The sequence below is a fragment of the Ambystoma mexicanum genome, chromosome 6q (genome assembly GCF_040938575.1).
Source record: "Ambystoma mexicanum isolate Mex_15411 chromosome 6q, UKY_AmexF1_1, whole genome shotgun sequence".
In the NCBI taxonomy this organism is placed as follows: domain Eukaryota; kingdom Metazoa; phylum Chordata; class Amphibia; order Caudata; family Ambystomatidae; genus Ambystoma; species Ambystoma mexicanum.
Window position 1 is genome coordinate 739,751,167 of NC_090937.1, and position 19,298 is coordinate 739,770,464.

General features: G+C 45.5%; 1 protein-coding gene across 2 annotated transcripts in view; it reads right to left on the reverse strand.

The window, feature by feature from the left end:
* IQCM (IQ motif containing M) overlaps positions 1 to 19,298 on the reverse strand; it is a 1,823,621-nt gene that overhangs the window by 866,423 nt on the left and 937,900 nt on the right. The gene's annotated exons all lie outside the window — the stretch shown is intronic.

Below are 19,298 nucleotides of genomic sequence, written 5' to 3' on the forward strand. Positions count from 1 at the left end.
TTTGATGTTTTGTTCCCTTTTTCCCCTCCCTGCAATGCAAAGTGTTATTTGTAATGTGTATTCATGTTTCAAAATCAATACAATCTCTGATTAAAAAAAAAAAATGCGCCCCTTGCGGAAGGTCACCACCTGGCATACTTTCACCCCGGTGCCACACCGAGATCATAGTGGACGCCAGCCCTGTGGGCCTAGGGGTCATCCTGGCACAGATGAGCGGTGAGGATATCCACCCGAGACACATAATTGCCTATGCAAGCCGGGCACTGTCCGGCCCTGAGTGTGCATACTCACAGGCCGAAGAGGAGAGTTCTACAGCCCTCTGGGCCTGTGAACACTTTCATGATCTCATCATCGGGAAGAAATGTACACTCATCACGGACCACCAAGCGTTACTAACGCTATTTGGCAACCCAAGAATAAAGATGATGCCCAGGATTGAAAGGTGGGGCATCCGACTGCAGGAGTATCACTACGACATCACCCACCAGCCTGGGGGTGACTTGAACCCTGCGGAGTACCTGTCCCGACATCAGACGGGCTCGCCGATCACCCAGGTGGGTGATGTCGAATATATATTGATTACACTGCGACCAACTCGCTACCGCCTGCACTGTCTCACGAGATGGTTGTAGCCGCGTCAATGGCTGACCTGACAATGGCATTGGCCATGAGCCTGACGGTGAATGGTAGATGGAAAGACTACAGGCGTTCCATGCTGTGCCACCCAGGGGCGAGCCGAGAGGAGCTTTGAGATTGGCAGTTCACACCCAATTTTCCCGTAAAAGACCAGGCCGTGTTGTTGAGAGGTTTTCGGCTTGTCATACCTGCAACGCTGAGAACCGAAGTCATCAAGACAGCCCACGAAGGACACTGAGGGGCAGAAAGCACCAAGAGGCAACTGCGTCACCATGTGTGGTTCCCTTTTCTAGATTCACTGGTCAACAGGTGGGTCTGCCAATGCACAGCAAGGGTAGAGGCCCCTATACCACAACAGACAACATACAGCCTGGATCGGCACTGGGAGAGAGTGGCTGTCGATTTCTATGGACTGATGGAGTCAGGGAAGTACCTCCTACTACTGATAGACGAATACTCGCGATTCCCCATTGTCAAAGAGTTGACAACCGCGGCGTACGCCCAGCTAGCAGCCACATTCAACAAAGTCCTCTGTGAGTGGGGCATTCCTAGATCAAATCCGACAACAGGCCACCGTTTAACAGCCAAGAATTTGCAGTGTTTGCCAAGCATCTGGGATTCAAACACCTGAAGATAACACCCAGGTGGCCACAGGCAAATGGAATGGCAGAGAGGTTCATGGCTTCCATAAAAAAGATGATGCAGAGGGCTCGAATAGAGGGCACTAGTCCACGCCAGGCAATGTGCTGGCTACTGCGGGATTATCGCAGTACGCTGCATTAAGCAACCAATAAGACCCCCGCTGAACTGATGATCTGCTACGATGTACATACCAGGTTGGTGACACTGGCGTAACAGGGGTCCCCACAGCCTCCGCGGTGCGGGGGGGGCCCGCCAGCACATGTCCTGAGAGGGGCCCCCGCTTGTAGAATTATTTTATTTTTTTGCAAAAAAAAAAAATATTTTTTTTTTCTTTTTGAATTCCCTCTGCATTTATAAAGAAATTATTTCTGTAACAGAAATAATTTCTTTATGAAGTCAGAGTGACTTCAAAAAGAAACGATGGGCCTCATTACGGGTTTGGCAGCAACCATGCCATTGCTACCAGCAGGTTGCCGCCAGACCCGTAATGGTTTACCTGCGCCCGACTTCCCGGTAACACCGGGGGATTACAACCCCCGTGGTCTGGGAAGTCAGGCGCCGGCAAATGGTAAGTCCCCATTTCCATAAAGTCCTATCGGACTCTATGGGAATGGGGACCGTAGAAGCACCGGCACCGTTAATAACGGTGCCGGTGCTTCCGTGAACACTATGCAGGTGGGTGCCATTCTGCCCAGCAGGTCTGACCTGCTGGGCAGGACGGCAACCGCCCGCAGAGCTGTAATATGCCGGCCCGGAAACAACAGTGCCGGTGAGCTTACCAGCACCGTTGTTGAGAGTCTGGCATAGTTGTAATGAGGCCCAATTTATTTTTTAAGTGTTAGGGCTCCCCTCAACCCCATGATGTGTGCGTGTGTGAGTGTATGTTGAAAGGGTTCACACTTAAATGTATAGGCGGCTGCCTGTGCGAGAATATGGTGAAAGGGTGCACACTTTAATATACGGGTGGCTGCCTGGGTGTGCCTGTATAGTGAAAGGGTGCACACTTAAATGTATGGATGGCTGCCTGGGTGTGCCAGTATGGTGAAAGAATGCACACTTAAATGTATGGATGGCTGGGTGTGTGTGTGTGCATATGGTGAATGGTGTGTGTGCTTGCATTCAGGGGCGCAACAAAACCTACATTTCGGGGGCTAACCCTTCAAATGTTGGGAGGGGTGCCAACTTCATGGGCGGTGGGGGAGGGGCAAACTTATTTGTTTGGGTCATCTAATTTCTTTATGCATTTATATGAGACTATTCTAGTGCAGCTTTAATGTTACAAGCAGTTAACTCTCTCCTTTAAGGTTTAAAGCACCCACTTATGGACTGCTGTGAGAATGAGTGGTCTCCTGTTCCCTCTCTACCCTTCCAATCACTCCCCTGGCATGCAAGTATTAAACCCACATCACGATTTCAATTGCCTAAAAAATTTGGCATTTTAATGCAGGTACTAACAGTGAATTGCTTTATATTAGTAATTGGTGGGTTCTTGTTAACAGAGAAACCCAGGTGGCGTTTAACATCTGTCCTTTTCTGTCTGGCAACTGCTCTGAAGGTCAGCCAGGTCTGGTCAACATAGCCCAGCATTTCAGGGGGGGGGGGGGGAGTGCTGAATCCCAGTCAACTCAATGGTGTTGGACCAATACTTGTGTTTAATGCCTGGATTACTTATTGGTAATCTTCATTACTCCTAGCCCTATTCTTCCTCGTCCCAGTGTGTATGAGACAGTACTTGTGTATAAGGCACTCTGCCTCATACACAAGTACTGGGATGAGGTTGAGGTACATGGAAGTAATGCTTGATTTAGCTACCTGTAATCTTCATTACTCCTAGTCCCACTCTTCCTCATCCCAGTACTTACCTATGAGGCAAGGAGCCTCAACCGTAAGCTCTGGGGCAAGGAAGAGGGACGTGGAGGTAATTCTGGGCCAATGAGCTGATTTTGGAGGTTGGAGTGGGAGGGAGAGGGGATGTGTGGGGGGGCAGGATTATACGACAAATTATAATGGCTGTCCATGTCCAGGCTAAGCAGGCATGATATGTGGTAATAGTGGCTAGAGAGGCATTTTGGTGCAGCCAGTCTAGTCATTCCTCAGTTTGGTATGACTTTTTTTAAATGGGGCATTTATGATAAAGCAGTCCTGCTAAGTGAATTACCTGTCTAGACTGCCATTTGGGTGCTGCCAGTCAGCCGTTTCTTACTGCAGCATTGTACAAGTGTTTCTAGGCGTGACAAGACAAGGGATGGAAGATAGAGGGAGGACAAGACAAACAATCTTACTAGGCCTTGTGTCATTCAGATCGTGCAAGTGTGATAACGAGAAGCACAAGGGGAAAGGGACGGGGGGAAGTGCAAGGGAGAGGGGAGGGGAAAAACAGGCAGCAATGCTCTGAGTAAGTGCTGTCAGGGCAGCACATCTCTGGGTAGGGAAGGAGAACAAGGGACTGTAGGGCTACAGTTACAGCCCCTAAGTGCATGGTAGGACCAGAGGCAGTGCAAGGGTGACTGATCAAGAAAGAGTGTCGACTCAGTGAGACTCTGAGGGTAGCCAAGCAACCAGTCGGTACAGCAGACAGGTAGGTCAGGTAGGCCAGGAGGGGAGGGAGAGAGAGAAAGTAGAGGAGAAGAGGAAAGGTTTGAGCTGCTTCCAGAACTTCAGGTGGTCTGCTAAAGCTTGAGAGGGGCAGGGAGGCTTTTACAGAGGGAGGCACCTGTAGAGGAGAGAGATCTACCCCCCACTCTCTTCCTGGAGAAGCGTCTAACCCTTAGAGAGTTGTAGGTAGCTGAGCGAAGGGCTTGAGAAGGAAGATATTTTGGAAGAGAGCGTTGGATGTAGTGCGGGCCCTGGGCCCAGAAAGCCTTGTGGGCAATGCAAAGGGTCTTGAACTTGATACTTGCAGCAACTTGGAGCCAGTGGAGAGATTTCAGGACTGTAGAGATACGATCCCTGTGCTTTAGGCCAAGGATAAGTCTTGCAGTCCTTTTCTGGATTAGTTGCAGGGGCTGGATAGTAGAGGAAGGCAGATTGAGAAAGAGGCTGTTGCAGTAGTCCAGCCTAGAGAGAACCAGGGCTCTGCAGACAGTGAGCTTCTGGGGGAAGGTGAGAAAGGGAAGAGTCCCTTTGAGGAGGAGGAGCTGGTAGTGGGACTTCTTGGCAACGTCTGAGATGTGAGGAGAGAAAGAGAGTGGAGGCAAAGATGACACCAGTGTTGTTTGCCTCACAGGAAGGCGAAGGAAGAGGGCCCAAGGCGGGCGGCCAGAGTGAGAGAGGGAATGCAGAGGCAGGAATCCAAATGAGAAGGATCTCCATCTTACTGACATTAAGGCAGAGATAGTTGGAGGCACACCATTCCTGAATCGCGGATAGACAGTCGGGAATGAGCGAGAGATGAGGAGTCTGAGTGGAGCCTGAAGGAAAGCGGAGTCATCTGCATAACACTGAAAGTTAGAGGAGAATGTAGAGATCAGGTGGGTCAAAGGGGCCACATAGAGGTTGAAAAACCAGAGTGAGAGGATGGAGCGGGGAGAAAGGGAACAAGTTGGACCTGGGAGGGGCAGTCCAAGAGGAAGGAGGCCAGCCACTCAAAGGCCTGATCCGTGATGCCCAGGTTCTCATGGAGTTGATTGATCAGGATTGATCAGAATGGCATGGTTGACCGTGTCGAAAGCACAGGAAAGATCAAGAAGGATGAGGACAGAAGGAATGCTGGAATCAAGGTTAGAGAGCCGAACTTCACAGGTGTTCAGGACAGCAGTTTATGTGTCTCCGGCACTAAATCCAGTCTGATGGACATGAAGACAACCAACAGATTCCGTGTGGAGAGTAAGCTGGGAGATGGCCAGCTTTTTCAACAGTTTGCCCAGGAAGGGGATGATGGAGATTGGGCGATAGTTTGCCGGGCAGGCAGGATCGGCAGAAAGCTTCGTGAGGAGTGGGTGCATAAGGGAGTGCTTAACGGGAGATGGGAAAGAGTGATTACAGAAATCGGTCAAGCCTGGAGCGAGGGTGTCAATATGGTTCTTGATGGTTCTGGTGGAGCAGGAGAGCACCTGTTTGGATGACACTTTCATAGATCGGACTTGTCTAGAAACCTCGTCAGGTGTTGTCAGAGAGAAAGAGGAGAAAGGAGGAAGAGAGGTAGAGATGGCCAAAGGGGGGCCGAGCGAGGAAGAGGGAGAGGAAGAGGAGATGGGGGACAGGATGTCCTGAGTTTTAGCATAGAAGTGAGATGACAGAGCCATACAGAGGGCCTGGGAGGGAACAGGAGATGTAAAGACCTCAACAGGATTGACCAGTTCTTTTCAGATTTTAAAGAGTTTGGCCGTGTTGTTTAAGGCCACAGAGACACAGGCTTGAATGTGTGTACTATTCTGATGAAGGTTATTGCTTCGACTGCCATTTTGGTGCAACTAGTCTAGATATGTCTAAATGTGGCCTGGCAAGCTTTACTATATTGTTATTACATGTCAACACTGGTCAACCTTGTGCAGCCAGTTGGACATGTTTTCATTGTGGCATGGCATTTTTAATAGCAAAGCTTTAATGTTCCTGTGCTCTGTTGGTGACTTGCATCTATTGGATTGGTGTTACCCTACAAAACAATTGGAAACACTCTGGCTTTTTAGCCAATTTTTCTCACACAGTGTGCTGTATGTTATATTAAAACACATATGTATATCTTTCTTCTAGTGCAGTGTGCGGCATATCCGTTCAGCAGCACGTTTGTGCGTATTGCGCAAGTGTGATAATCTAGGCTGGCCCAGAGTGTGGCCCGACCCTTGATTTGTTGCTGAGTTGGGGGGCCCCCTCAGCATGGCTCGCAGGGGGGGCCCCACATCTTGTGTTACGCCACTGGTTGGTGAGGGATTCCACAGCCATCAATGAGGAAGGATCAGAGGTCATCCGGAGAGACACCGAGGTGAAGGAGAAAACCAAGCTAGACTCCGAAATGAGGAGGAAAGCAAACGCTAAGGAGTTCCACATTTGCGACAAAGTTCTAATCCACCAACCGATGATCAAAAAGACGGACTCACAATACGCTCCAGAGCCAATGAGCGTTGTAGCCATCAAGAGAACTATGGTGACCGCCCAAAGCAAAGACCGGGAAGTAACGAGGAACAGCTCCTTGTTCAAGCACATTGTCAAGAGAGAGGACTTTGAACCACTCCCTCCGAAGCCCAATCCGGAGTCTAGGGAACCCTGCGATGATGACTGGATTCCCCTGCGGGAGATGACTCAATGAAGAGCCCCGGCAATTGAGGACCTGGACCCTGGAGTTGCAGGCGACAGAGGCGCCCGACCCCAACGGGTGATCCGCAGACCAACTCGTTGGGTTAAAGAGTGTTGAGCCCGACATGTGAACATTTGTCCCGGGTTGGTGTTACCATCCTGTCGCTTTAAGGAAGCGACCTACGTCAGAGAAAGAAGGGGTTAATGACGTTGGGGCAAAGAGGGAGGAGTGCATGAGCGAACGGAACATGTTTCAGTTGCAGGCTGTATTTAAATAAAGAAGTTGTGTTTCCAAGCTCCGGTCTCCTGCGTGTCACTTCCAGGGCCAGTCCATGCTACAGATGGGAGAATCAGGTTCTCCTAGCGTGAGGTCAAAGAAGGAAGCACGACCTAACCAGCCATCTACATGGGCTAACATGCCACTCTGGCACTGCCAATGCAGTCGAGTTGCAGCTGGTGAATTTGGAACGTGCAGGGCTGTAAATGTTTGCTTTTCATTAAAGTGTTTTTATTGGTTATAAAAATCAAACTTATAAACACTAAATCAAAATACATACTAAGTGAAAATAATGTTCATACATGTTCGTGGGCGTAAATGTTTTTCCTGAATTGACTCTTTTATTATTATTATTAGGGTAATTATTGAGCGCTCACCTAGCTTCGGGAAGCAAAAGAGCACTTTACATTCATAGGGGGAAAAGAAGGTAATGGCAATGCAATGGATCTTTATGTAGATAGGGGAGACCCTTGGCGAGTGCACCTGAATTAATCTAGCAAGAGTTTGGGCAGTCATTTCCTCTAGAAATTGTTTCAAAGTATGGATTGAAATCGTGCATTTTGCAGCAAAAAAAATCACAAAAAAATGGAAAACATGTAGAATTCACATACGGTTTTGCAGGGCACACATGAAACACTCTGATAGGATCAAAACAGCAACAGAAGCACTTCACAGCACATGCCGATGCAGGCTGTCCTCAAAGATACAAACATGAGGCATCTCTCAGCAATATATGCCAGCATGGCCCTCTTTCAAGCAGGTTCTGCCAAAATCTAATCATGCGATCTGCTCCCCTTTCCTTCTTTTTGTGTGCTTGCCTGTATTTTGTTGGTCTCAGCAATATATACTAGCATTGCCACTGTAAAAAGCATGATCAAAGAAAACATGTGGTCTGTCTACAAAATATATGCCTGTCTACAAAATATAGGCCCGTGCTGCCACGTTTCATGCTGCTAGTGCCCAAATGAAATCCTGCTGCCTGTCTCACTGCATGCCTGTGTAGTCCGCAGTCCTTCATCAGGTAGCTCTCAGTGGTGCCCACAGAGTGTGCATCTGCTGCAGGCACACATTCATGCACTCATGCACACAAATGCAAGCATACAGAAAAGTAAAGAAATATTTTTTTTTAACATACCGTTTTCTATTATTAACCTAAACACCATGAATTATTGATTATTTCATAACTGACATTGGAAAACATATTCATCATTTGCTCCCATGTATTACACTTATATAGCACCTTTATCCGAAGCTCTGTAAAAAGAAATTAACGGCACTATAATAATGAAAAAGCCAAAGGCATGAATCAAGAAAAACTAGCATTGGCAAAGCCAACCTATGGGCTTTTATGTAGGCATGGGAAAAGCATTTCCAGGCACTTCCAAAGTGGTATTAACAGGCCATTGGTGGTAGCAGGTTTGGAATGGTGCGAGTCCCAGGGCATCTAATAGCAGCGCCTGGCAAATGCCCAATACGTATACACAAGCAAAACCTGTTGGCTTTGCCAATGCTTGTTTATTTCATAAAATGGCAACTTGTGAGAAAACTATACCTTTGTGTCCGTCTCGCATTTCTGACCCCTCAGAATGAGTAGAGGCTAAAGCGCTCACTCAGCCCTCACGCTTCTACAAACTAAGAGACACAATGCTGTACAGATAAGCTCATTCAGACCCAACCAAGTCCCAGTCAAATTTGGGATCCCCTAAGTTATCTTCTCTCCCCAATCATCTTCAATCTATGCATGGATTCCTTGGGAACTCTCTTAAATAACCCCAACATCGCCATCCTTCAGCACACTGATGACTCTCAGCTGTACCTTAAGGTCAGTGGCCCCCCAGGACATCACTTGCCTCCACAAATGCCTGCCTATCATCCAAATAAGGATGTCAAATGCCTACCTCAAACTGAGTACCACCAACACTGAAACTGCCCGCATGGCTATGGTTACTATTAACAACAAGGTTAGTGCATGGACTACTGAAAAAGACCCTCCGCCCTTAATAGCATCCGCAACTGCTCTGGACAATATTGCCTCTGACCCTTTGCTGGCCACATCGGGGGTCTACTCTACATTTTCCATGTGACCGGATAATTATGGGACGGGAGAAACAATGCATGGCAGTGGATGATGCCATACCCTCCCACCCCCCTGACGGATGTTGTGCGGGGCGGCATTATGCCAAATGTTATTTCTGCCAATACGTGTTCGATCCCTGATTTTCTGCCCCAGCTTCGTGCTACCAAAGATCATTCTCTGTTGACTTTTGCATCGTACCCCCCAGACCAGGGGGCCATGGAGACTGATGATGAAACCCAGACCATGCGTCCATCTAGTCTTACCAGCAGTATATGGAGTGAGAACGCGCTGTCTAACAGATAATAATTATCGCCACTTATGATTACAAACAATATAAATAACACAATACATATACATTCACCTATATATAAAAACAGGAAAAAGAAATGAAACAAAGCAAAGGTTTGAATCCTTAATAACAACTTTACGCTTCTTAAACTGGTACCCCAGTATTGTTTCGAAGTTTGAGCCCATACAACAGCGCCAACCCTCAAATTCTCCCTTTGACAGAGTAGCCAGAGTAGATCACTTGCCATAAAGTGGTAGAAGTTTTGACTTCATATTGATCCACAATTGCTTTAAAGTGCTGTTGGCGCTGCGGTACGAGTGCCTTGCACTCAGTCAGTAAATGCTGTAAATCTTCTCTTTTTGTGTCCTCTAGGCAGAAGCGACATAAATTCAACGATTCATTAATAATCTTAGCAGTAGAAAGTAATTTCTATGAGCAGTAGACAGAGATTGTATCAAATAGGCCTCTGGTATGCTGTGTTTTTTTAATCCATACACTTCTGGGTCACAGTCACAATATTTTGCGCACTGTTCACACGTATTTGCCCAGTCCATGGCAAACAGTCTAGTTTTTACTTGCATTGGATTTTGAAGCAAAACTGTTAGAGAAACATCTATCCAAGCCATCGCCTAGACGACATGAGATCGCCATTTACTTATGAACTAATCAGTTGACGAAAACACATAGTCTGCCAGAAAACCCAAAATAGAAATCGTACCAATGGCCAATATGCACTTTCTGAATAACGCTATCACATGCCCGGTGTATCTACTGTATAACAAAATTAGACCAAGTTCATAACGTATTAATGGAAGCGGTGTGCAGTTTAGTAAATTGAGCATCCCACGCCAAAATATCCCCTCTAACAAGGACCAGAACTCTTTAGTCAAGATGGGTCTGGCTTCAGCAGCATATAACAGAATTGGTGTGGCTTTCTGCTGATAAAAGGTCAACGCTGGGACAGCTGAAAATTTGCCATATCTTAGTTGAATGATTATCGTTTGATGTTTGTCTGTGTTAAGCTTGTCAATCAGAAGTTGTCCATATAGTTCAGCCATGCCTTGGTTAGTTATTTGGACGCCCAAGTAGGTATACATTCGAACCAACCGCATCTTTTGCTCTCTGAGGGTCCACATTTTTTGTTTAAGTCTACGCTTGCTGCATACATTGAATGCCATAACCTTTGTTTTATCAAGATTAATGATCAAGTAATTGTCTTGGGTGTATAAGGCAAGCACATTCAATTTATTCTGGAGCCCTCTCGGTGTTTTAGATATAATAACTAAATCATCAGCGTATATTAGAAAAGGTATTTTCTTCTGGGCCAATTTCGGAGGATCAGTGAGTATGTTTTGGAAAGCACCACCAACATCAGAAATAAAGAAATTGAAAATAGTGGATGCCAGTGTGCATCATTGTCGTACTCCGTGATGTACCGAGATTGGTGCCGGAAGTTTACCATCAGCGGCAGTCTTACTTGAGTAGTATTGTTGACATGCAGATCTTTGATGAGGGAAATGATGTAATTCAGGCAGCTTCATTGAATTAATTTATGAATCAGTAGTTTCCTTGAGATGGAATTGAAAGCTGCTTTCAGATCTATGAATGCCATGTACAACGCTTGCTTCATAATTTGATGACTAAGGATAATTGATGATAAAGTCATCAGATTGACACAGGTTCCCATCCCAGATGTAAAATCCATTTGAAAGGGGTCTCTAATGCCTTCAGTACGGGCCCAATTATTGAAGTCTCTCAGTATAAATTTTGAAAATAGCTTAACGGGAGCATCCAAAAGAGAGATCAGCCTGTAGTTATTAGCCACAGACCGATCTCCCCTCTCGAAGATTGGAACAATTATTGCGGAAAGCCAAGAGGAGGGGATCTTATTGGTGATTAAAATCTCTCCGTCTCACCCCACTTAGGGTGCCTAAGCCAGCTAAACAAGGAACTTGAACAACCTGTAAAGCCTTGCCCAAAGAGACTCCCATCATCCAGGCATGTAACTGTGCACAGGTGCTTCTTGAACTGGAAGAAATATAAAATCTGCTATTAGTCTGGTTAGAGGTCCAGGAGAGGGGGCAGGGAGTTTGCATGGGAAGTCCTTTTATGCCCTAACCACGCTTAGGGAAACCTGTCTCCCGCCCTCAGAAACCACAACTAAGTTTGTTTGTTTGTTTGTTTTATTCACTTTTTATGCTCGCCAGACCCATGGGTAACAGGGCGCAGCAGTAAGAAAATGCAAAGCTTACATGGTTAAAACATAGAATGATATGCAGTGTTCAATAAAGGTCTCTAGTTCACAAATAATTACAGAATATCCAATGTTCAAAGGTAAAGTCAATCGGAATTACAGAAATATACATTAAAATTTAACGTGAATGATTGCTGTGGGAGGTAGGTGACACAGGTCAGCTCAGGTCATTGAAGGTTAGGAGTTGGATGACATTTTTTCTGAAGCGAAGGTAGGGCAGGTCCCCTCTCAGGTCATATGGCAGTGAGTTCCAAATTTTTGTAGCCTTTACAGGGAAGCTATTTCCACCGAACGTGGTGAGTCTGAAGTTAGGTATTGTCAAACAGTTAGAATTGACAGCTCTGATCGGTCTGAGAGAGGTTCTCCTGTGAAATTTGTCTATCAAGTATCTAGGGGCAGAGCTATTGAGGGCTTTATGGGTCAAGGATAGCATCTTGAGTTGTATTTTGTTGTCACTGGTCAGCCATTTGTGATGGCGTCTGGCAGATGAGATATGGGTTCTTTTGTTTATGCCTAATGCTGCTCTCAAGGCATTGTTTTGTAACATTTGTAATCTTTGAATTATTGTTTTGTTGGCTCCAGAATATAATGCATTACAGTAATCAATTCTGGAGAGTATTAAGGCTCTGTCCAAGATTAAACAACTGTTGTTAGAAAGGAATGGTTTACCGGCTCTTATCAATTTGCAGGTGTTAGCCGTAGAGGAGGCAAGGGATTTTACCTGTCTGTCAAGTGAAAGGGTGAATCAAGATAGAATCCAAGGGTTTTTACATCCTTGGAGACTTGGATGATGTTCCCATCTATGTTGAAGGAGGAGAATTCCTGGCCTAGTTTTTTAATATTAGCTTGGGTGCCCAAGATTATCAACTCAGTTTTATCATCGTTCAGACAGAGGCCATGAGTGGCCATACGTACCTGGATTATAAGATATACCTTGTTCACCAATTCCTTGTCCTTCCCATGATCCCCAGAAAGCGGGAGGAGGATCTGTGTATCATCTGCATAGTTGGTGCAGGTGATACCTAGATGGTCCAGATCATCAAACAGGGGCTTGGTGAGGATGTTATATAGAGTTGGGGAGACACAGGAGCCCTGGGGGACACCACACGAAATGGTGGTAGGATCTGCCGCTGTTGAGGGAGAGAAGACTCTCATGGTTCTTTCACTCATGAATGACTCGATCCATCTGATGGCCTCTGGGGAGAAGTGGGCGGCAGAGTCCAAGTGACTGCAGAGGACTTTATGATCCACTAAATCAAAGGCGGCTGAGAGGTCCAGAAGTAGCAGGAGAACTGTCCTCCCTTTGTCTCTCAGCTCGTCGATTTGGGATTTCAGATCAATTAGGGCAGTTTCTGTTCCATGTAAGGGACGGAAGCCCGATTGTCTCTCTCCTAGGAGGCTGTGTAGTTCTAGATGCTTTTGAATCTTATATGCAGCTTTGTCCAGTATCTTGAGAAGAAACGGTACTGTGGTAATGGGGTGGTAATTAGTAGGGATGAGGGGGTCTAAGGTCTGCTTTTTAAGGAGGGGGAGAACCCAGGACTGTTTAAGGTTGGCAGAGATGGTGCCTGAGGCAAAGGAGATGTTAATCAGTTTAGAGATAAAGGGAGATAATTCTCTGGCAGCGTCTTTTATTAGTTGTGCTGGGCAGATGTCACCTTTACAATTGGAAGGTTTGAGCGAAAGGATGATTTTTTTTCTACTTCCAGGGTAGTCATTTTGGAGAAGTGGAAGGTATTGCTGTGCGCCAATAAATTATTAGTGTGAGGCATTTTAGGCGAGTCCTGAATTTTCAGTGTTTCTTTTTTTTGCTGTATTTTATTTTGGAGTGTGACAATTTCATTTGCTAGGGATTGTTGGATATCTGTGCACCAGGATTTGTCCTTGGTTCAAATGTCCTGTATGGCAATTGGAGACTCAAGTTCTTTTAGAATGGAAAAGAGCTCTTTCATACTAGAATTGGATTTGGCTCTACGATCATCGAGTTATGTTTTGCCTGGCAAACTTCTTTTTTGTATAGCGCAGAGAGAGAAGTTAATTTGGCTTTGTTATCAACTGAAGGGCAGAGCCTACAAGTAGTTTCGCTTTTTCTTTTCAGGATAGGCAGGTCTTTTAGCTGTGGTGTAAACCATATGTTTAGATGAGCTTTTGGTTTGCTAGATCTAGGTTTAAGAGGTGCCAGATTGTCTAGAGTAGAGAGCATAATGTTATTGAATTCATGCACTAAGGTACTAGGATTTAGATTTTCTGATAGTGCGTTAAGAGTGGGTAATATAGATGGGATAACTTTCTCCGCGGTAATGCATTTTTTATTTCTGGTTAAGCATGGTGGCACTAGAAGAGGGGCCAAAGGGTTGGGTTTGGAGGTGGCTAAGTGAAAGGACACCAGTGAGTGGTTTGTCCAGGGTAGGGGCCTTATGGAAGAAATAGTGGCTGAGCAGTTACAGTCTGCTATCCAATCTAGCGTTCTCCCCTTCAAGTGCGTAGGTTTGTCAACTTTTTGAGATAGGCCTAGTGCGTGAATTGTATTGGCTACTACTGAGGCATTAGTATCTGTAATGTCATGGAATCCTAGGTTAAAATCCCCAAGAAGGATTAGTTGAGAGCATGGTTTAAGGTTGGTTGTGAGTAAGTTATGGAGATCCTCTTCAAAGGTGCCTAAAGGGCCTGGAGGTCTATATAATAGGTGAATAGTGAGTGATTGATTATTATTTATGTGGAATTTGGCAGGTAAGGTTTCGCATGATTGAAACAATTGGGTAGGGACTAGTCTGAGGGAGAGGCTCATTTTGGAAATTATGGCAATACCAAAACCTTGTGCACCTTCACGGTCTTGTCTGACTATCGTGTAACCATCAGGGATGGCTAGCATAAGCGAAGGGCCTGCAGCATTATGTAGCCATGTCTCAGTAATCACAAGAAAATCAAGGTTGCCTACTGTGATTAGGTCGGCTATGTCAAGGGCATGGGCAACGAGCAACCTCACATTCAGGAGTGCTCCTGCGATTGGTGGGGTTTTAGTGACATCTGTAGTTTGGAGGGAATTAGTAGTAGGTGTATTAGGTGGCTTGGGCTTATTATTATGAATTGGGCCGGCGTCAGAATTGGGTGTAGGGAGTGGCAATAGTGGCCTGGTATGACTCGGTGTACTAACCTACTGATAGTTCGTTTTGATGTTGGTAGGGGGAAGAGACCTACGGAGAGGTCTGTGCAATTTGGTTAGTCTGGCACGAAGTCTAAGGTTTCTGCTAAGAGTGGCACATGGTAGTGATACAAAGGTATCTGTCTCAGGGGACTTGTAACTAAGATGTAAGTATTGGCCAGGAGTGTTACAGTTCAGAAGTGTCGCAGACACCAAGGAGGGCAGATTGTGCAGAGTGTGAGGTAGGTTAACATCTAGCATGATGATCCAGTGTAGGATAGTCCTCAGTAGGACTGTGTAGATGGCTGGCAAATACATAGTTATATGAGGTGGACTAACTAGAATACCATACTGGACAGTAAGACGGGAACAGTTGGTGACAAGGTTTGTCTGAGTTCAAAGAACACAATGTGTGCTAAAAGCAGGGTCTGAATGGGTGGAGCAATTTATCAGCAAGGGTTCACCTAAATACAAACACTATTTGGCAGCAGGGTTCACCTAGATGCAAAACACAATTTAGCAGTAAGGTTCACCTAAATGCAAAACACAATTTAGCCACACAGTTCACCTAGATGCAAAACACAATTTAGCAGCACAGTTCACCTAAATGCAAAACACAATTTAGCAGCACGGTTCACCTAGATGCAAAACACAATTTAGCCACACAGTTCACCTAAATGCAAAACACAATTTAGCAGCACGGTTCACCTAGATGCAAAACACAATTTAGCACACAATTCACCTAAATGCAAAACACAATTTAGCAGTAAGGTTCACCCAAATACAGAACACAATTTAGCAGCAAGTTTCACCTAAATACAAAACACAATTTAGTAGCACGGTTCACCTAAATACAAAACACAATGTATGCTACACATGCAAACTGTAGTATCTCTACTGTTTAAGCTAGGGTGCGCTAATAAAAACACGTGTGGGCACAGTTGGGTCTCTTTTTAGAGAATCTGGTTTGGAATGACCGTGAGTTGGGTACATACCAAAGGGCGTAGTTATAGGTGAAGCTCATGAGGGCAAGTGCTGTAGGGAGGTAGTTAGAAGCTGATAGTATGCGCGTATGAGGTACAACAGTACAACATGAGAACAGTAATGGAGAATGCCTTCATTTGTAGTTATGCTTAGTTACGTTATGGTGTATACAATTGGTATAAACGTACTCACTGAGTCAGCATATCTTTTTTATTTATTTTTTATTTGATATGGTTGAATTTAATCAACCTTTCAAACCGAATTCTTACAAAACATATGACAATATCATCAAAATACGTAAAGAATTCATTATACAAAACTAAAAGTTAGTGCATAAATGACAAACAATTGTTTACAACAAACCCTAACAACAGAAACAAAATTCATACAAGAACCCAAAAACATTTCTAAAAACATTAAAAGAACCGGAAGATCTCATTCTCTTCCATTTCATGTGATTCATAGGATTCACAGGAGAAAAATATAATTTGAGCTAAATGCAGGTTAAAAATATGTGCCAAGTATACCCAATTGATGGAACCTCTGGATTATCTATGTACACATCAGCGTAGAGTCAGCGCATCTGTAAAGCAGAAGACTGAGCAGGGCAGATAGTCTTGTCAGTGGCAGATTGTTCAGTGACTCTGCAGCGGGTTTCAAATGGCGTAGCCTTAAGGGGACACAATGAAGTTAAAGTTATATTGTTATGGGTTCAGGACTGAGTAAGCCACAACAGGTGCACTTCCAGTCAGATGTGAAATGTATTGGCCACGTGCACAGGGTCTTAGAGGGATGGCCACGCCATGCTCTCATTAGTGAACAGGAGCTGAACAGGCCTTTTCTCTGTGGCCTTCACTCCCAGTGGCCGGCTTCTGCCTGCCGGTGTGGCCTGCTGGGATAAGAGAGGCTCTTGTTGCCTAGCAGCAATGGGAAATCCTCGTTTCCATGCCGTGCTTTCCGTCGGCCATTTTATTATCAGGCAAGCTTCGGGACAAATGATCAGAACAGCTGATCGAGAGTGCGAACAGGCCGCACTTGCAGCGGGGCTCACCACGCTGTTGAAGGAGGGAGGGGGACCCTATGTAGGTAGATTAGGGCTTCAAAAAAGCTGAGCAGGTGCGAGGGGGCTCCTCCTTCGCTGATGTAGGGATACGGCGACCAGAGCGCTGATGCAGATCCTTGGCTGGGGAAGATCCTTGGCTGGGGAGGGACTCCTGCCCGCTCCAAGGCTCCGTCTTCAGTCAGAACGAAGTAGGCTGCAGCCCCCAATAGAGAAGGTCAGCAGCCAAATACCCCCAGCCAACACACCTTGTGAGCCCAATGATAATATCCATAATGTGCAGTCCCAGCTTGAGAATATGCAACAGATCAAGCCCAGCAGGGCTCCTGCCACATACCCAACACCAACTGCCCTGGAGGTTCACGAGCCATGTGCCATGAGATCACAATATTACAATGTGAAGGACCATAGATCTCATAGACACTGTCGTAGAGGAGCTGGCCTAGGTATCCTGATCGTGGGGGGCCAAGAAGTAATGCCATAGGTTTCTTCCATGGGGTTCCCAAACTGTCCCACAACAAGTGATAACCGAAGGATGCTCTCCTCAATAAATGCATACACTGGCTCCGCACTGTTGGAGGATGTGCTTTTGTCTCCAGGAAAGCTATATTGGATTGCTATAGAATGTTTGGTGAGGGTAATAACTCTCATGACACCGTAAAACTAGTCTTTAGGGATGAGAGAATGGCTATAAGTATATTGGGGAAGTCTGGGTGTAATGGTCATTCTGTGAACACTGCGATTGTAACCAGCTCATCCCCCCACCAAGGACCAGTGGACTTACCTGGTAGTACCCCATTTAACTATGTTCTATCTGCTGCGAACCTTACAGCATTGGGGACTAGATCGATTGGAAATCAAGTTGGTATTGGGCTTATGAAATTCCGAAATGCACCCTGACTGTGAATGGAGATCATTCCTTATGTTGGAACAGATGTGTTCCTATGGGCTTGTGGCTTTGTACATTTTTCTAAATTTTAGTAAACTGTAGAATATGTTTGTGTTAGGAGGTACTTTGATGGTCTTACGGCCGAATAAAGTCTAGTTATATCACATAGCCAAAAAGGTGCAAACTGCGTGAATACAGATCTCCGCAACATCAAACCCTGCATCCCTCCGTCTGACCTCCGCACTGTGCCCAAGCTCTCCCCATCTCACACATTGATGTACAAAATACTCTCCTTACTGGGCTACTAGCCACGCACATGGCATCCCGCCTTTTTATTTATTTTTATTTTATTGAAATCACAGGGAAAGCAATGCATTTTTGGCACAAAAACGCTTACAAAAGGTAACATTGATAACAGAGCAGAGAAGATGGGTCTTGAAAATGGGGTGAGAGAATGCAACTTGAACACCAGTTGTTGTAGAGGAATGCAGACATATAAACCAGGGACAAGGACAGGGCAGAACATAATAACTAGAAGCGGAATGGTGGAGAAAGTTCTAAATCAAGAATAGAGGGGTGAAAAGGGCTGCAGGGTAGTCAATAAGGGTAGGGAGAGAGGGAAGCAGGGTGATAGAGTAGGGTAGCGTACTAGGAAACAGGTTTTTCAGAAAGGAAGAGGGCTTTCAGGTTGGTTTAAATAGTGGCAGAGTTGGGGTAGTACAGAGTGGAAGAGAAAGAGCATTCCAGGGTAGGGGAGTGAGGAGAGGGAGAGAGCGGAAATGAGAGAGAGCAAAGGGGGCCCAAAAAGTAGCAAGGAGGTGAGCCGGGGTTATCGTTATGAGTGAGGGGGAAGTAGGGAGTGGGATGAGCAGTTAGGCAGGGTTGGTCAAGGCCATGGATAGTTGTGAAGATGATGGGAAGAAGTTTATACTTAGCTCTTTGTGTCATAGCTAGTCAGCCAATCTGTCAACGGGCAGATGATGTGGAGGTATAGATAGAAAGGGTAAAACGTGTGCAGACTGTGAAGTTGAGGACTTTGTCTAGAGGTGAAAAATCATAGTTAGGAAGGCTGTAGAGGAGATCTGGCGATATACTCACATCTAGAAAGGACTATGCCACAGCCGCCTCATTACAGATACCTGCAAATTCGATCCTATCTCTCCAACCCTGGCAAGCATCATTGGTGACTCCTAACTGCCAGGATTACATTCAGAACTGCATGTATCACCAACAAACCAGTCTCAGTGGAACACCAACATAGATGGCGGTTAAATTCCACACCTTTGGAGGCTCTCACAACACATAGAAAATTGATCAAAAGGTTGGAGTCTAAAATAGCACAGAAAGAGAAGACCTAATCCCAGTAGAGATTTGAAATTCCCCCCACAATCCTCCAAGTGTGCAAAACACTAAAAACATTGCTCCTTCAACAATACTTGCCAGAAGAACAACAATTCCTCTCTGCCTCCACCAACAGCATTGCACTACCGTTTAAAATGCAAAGCCCAATGCTGGCACCCTGTTGTTGTAAAGTGCTCTTAACAGCACATTTAGAGATATTGGGGCAGATTATCTCACTTAGGCATGACTTAAACCTGGAGAAGGCTATTCGATTCACAAAGAAGTTACAATGAGTAACTCTGACCTATTCCTGACTTTCTAGAAGTAAGTCAGGAGAACGTCAGAGATCAAACAGACATTTCTATGAGTAACTTAGACTTCCCCTTGACTTAAACCTGAAGTGTTCTATTTCATTCACAAAGAAGTTACTATGAGTAACACTCACTGACTAGTAGTTTGATAGGAATAGGTCAGA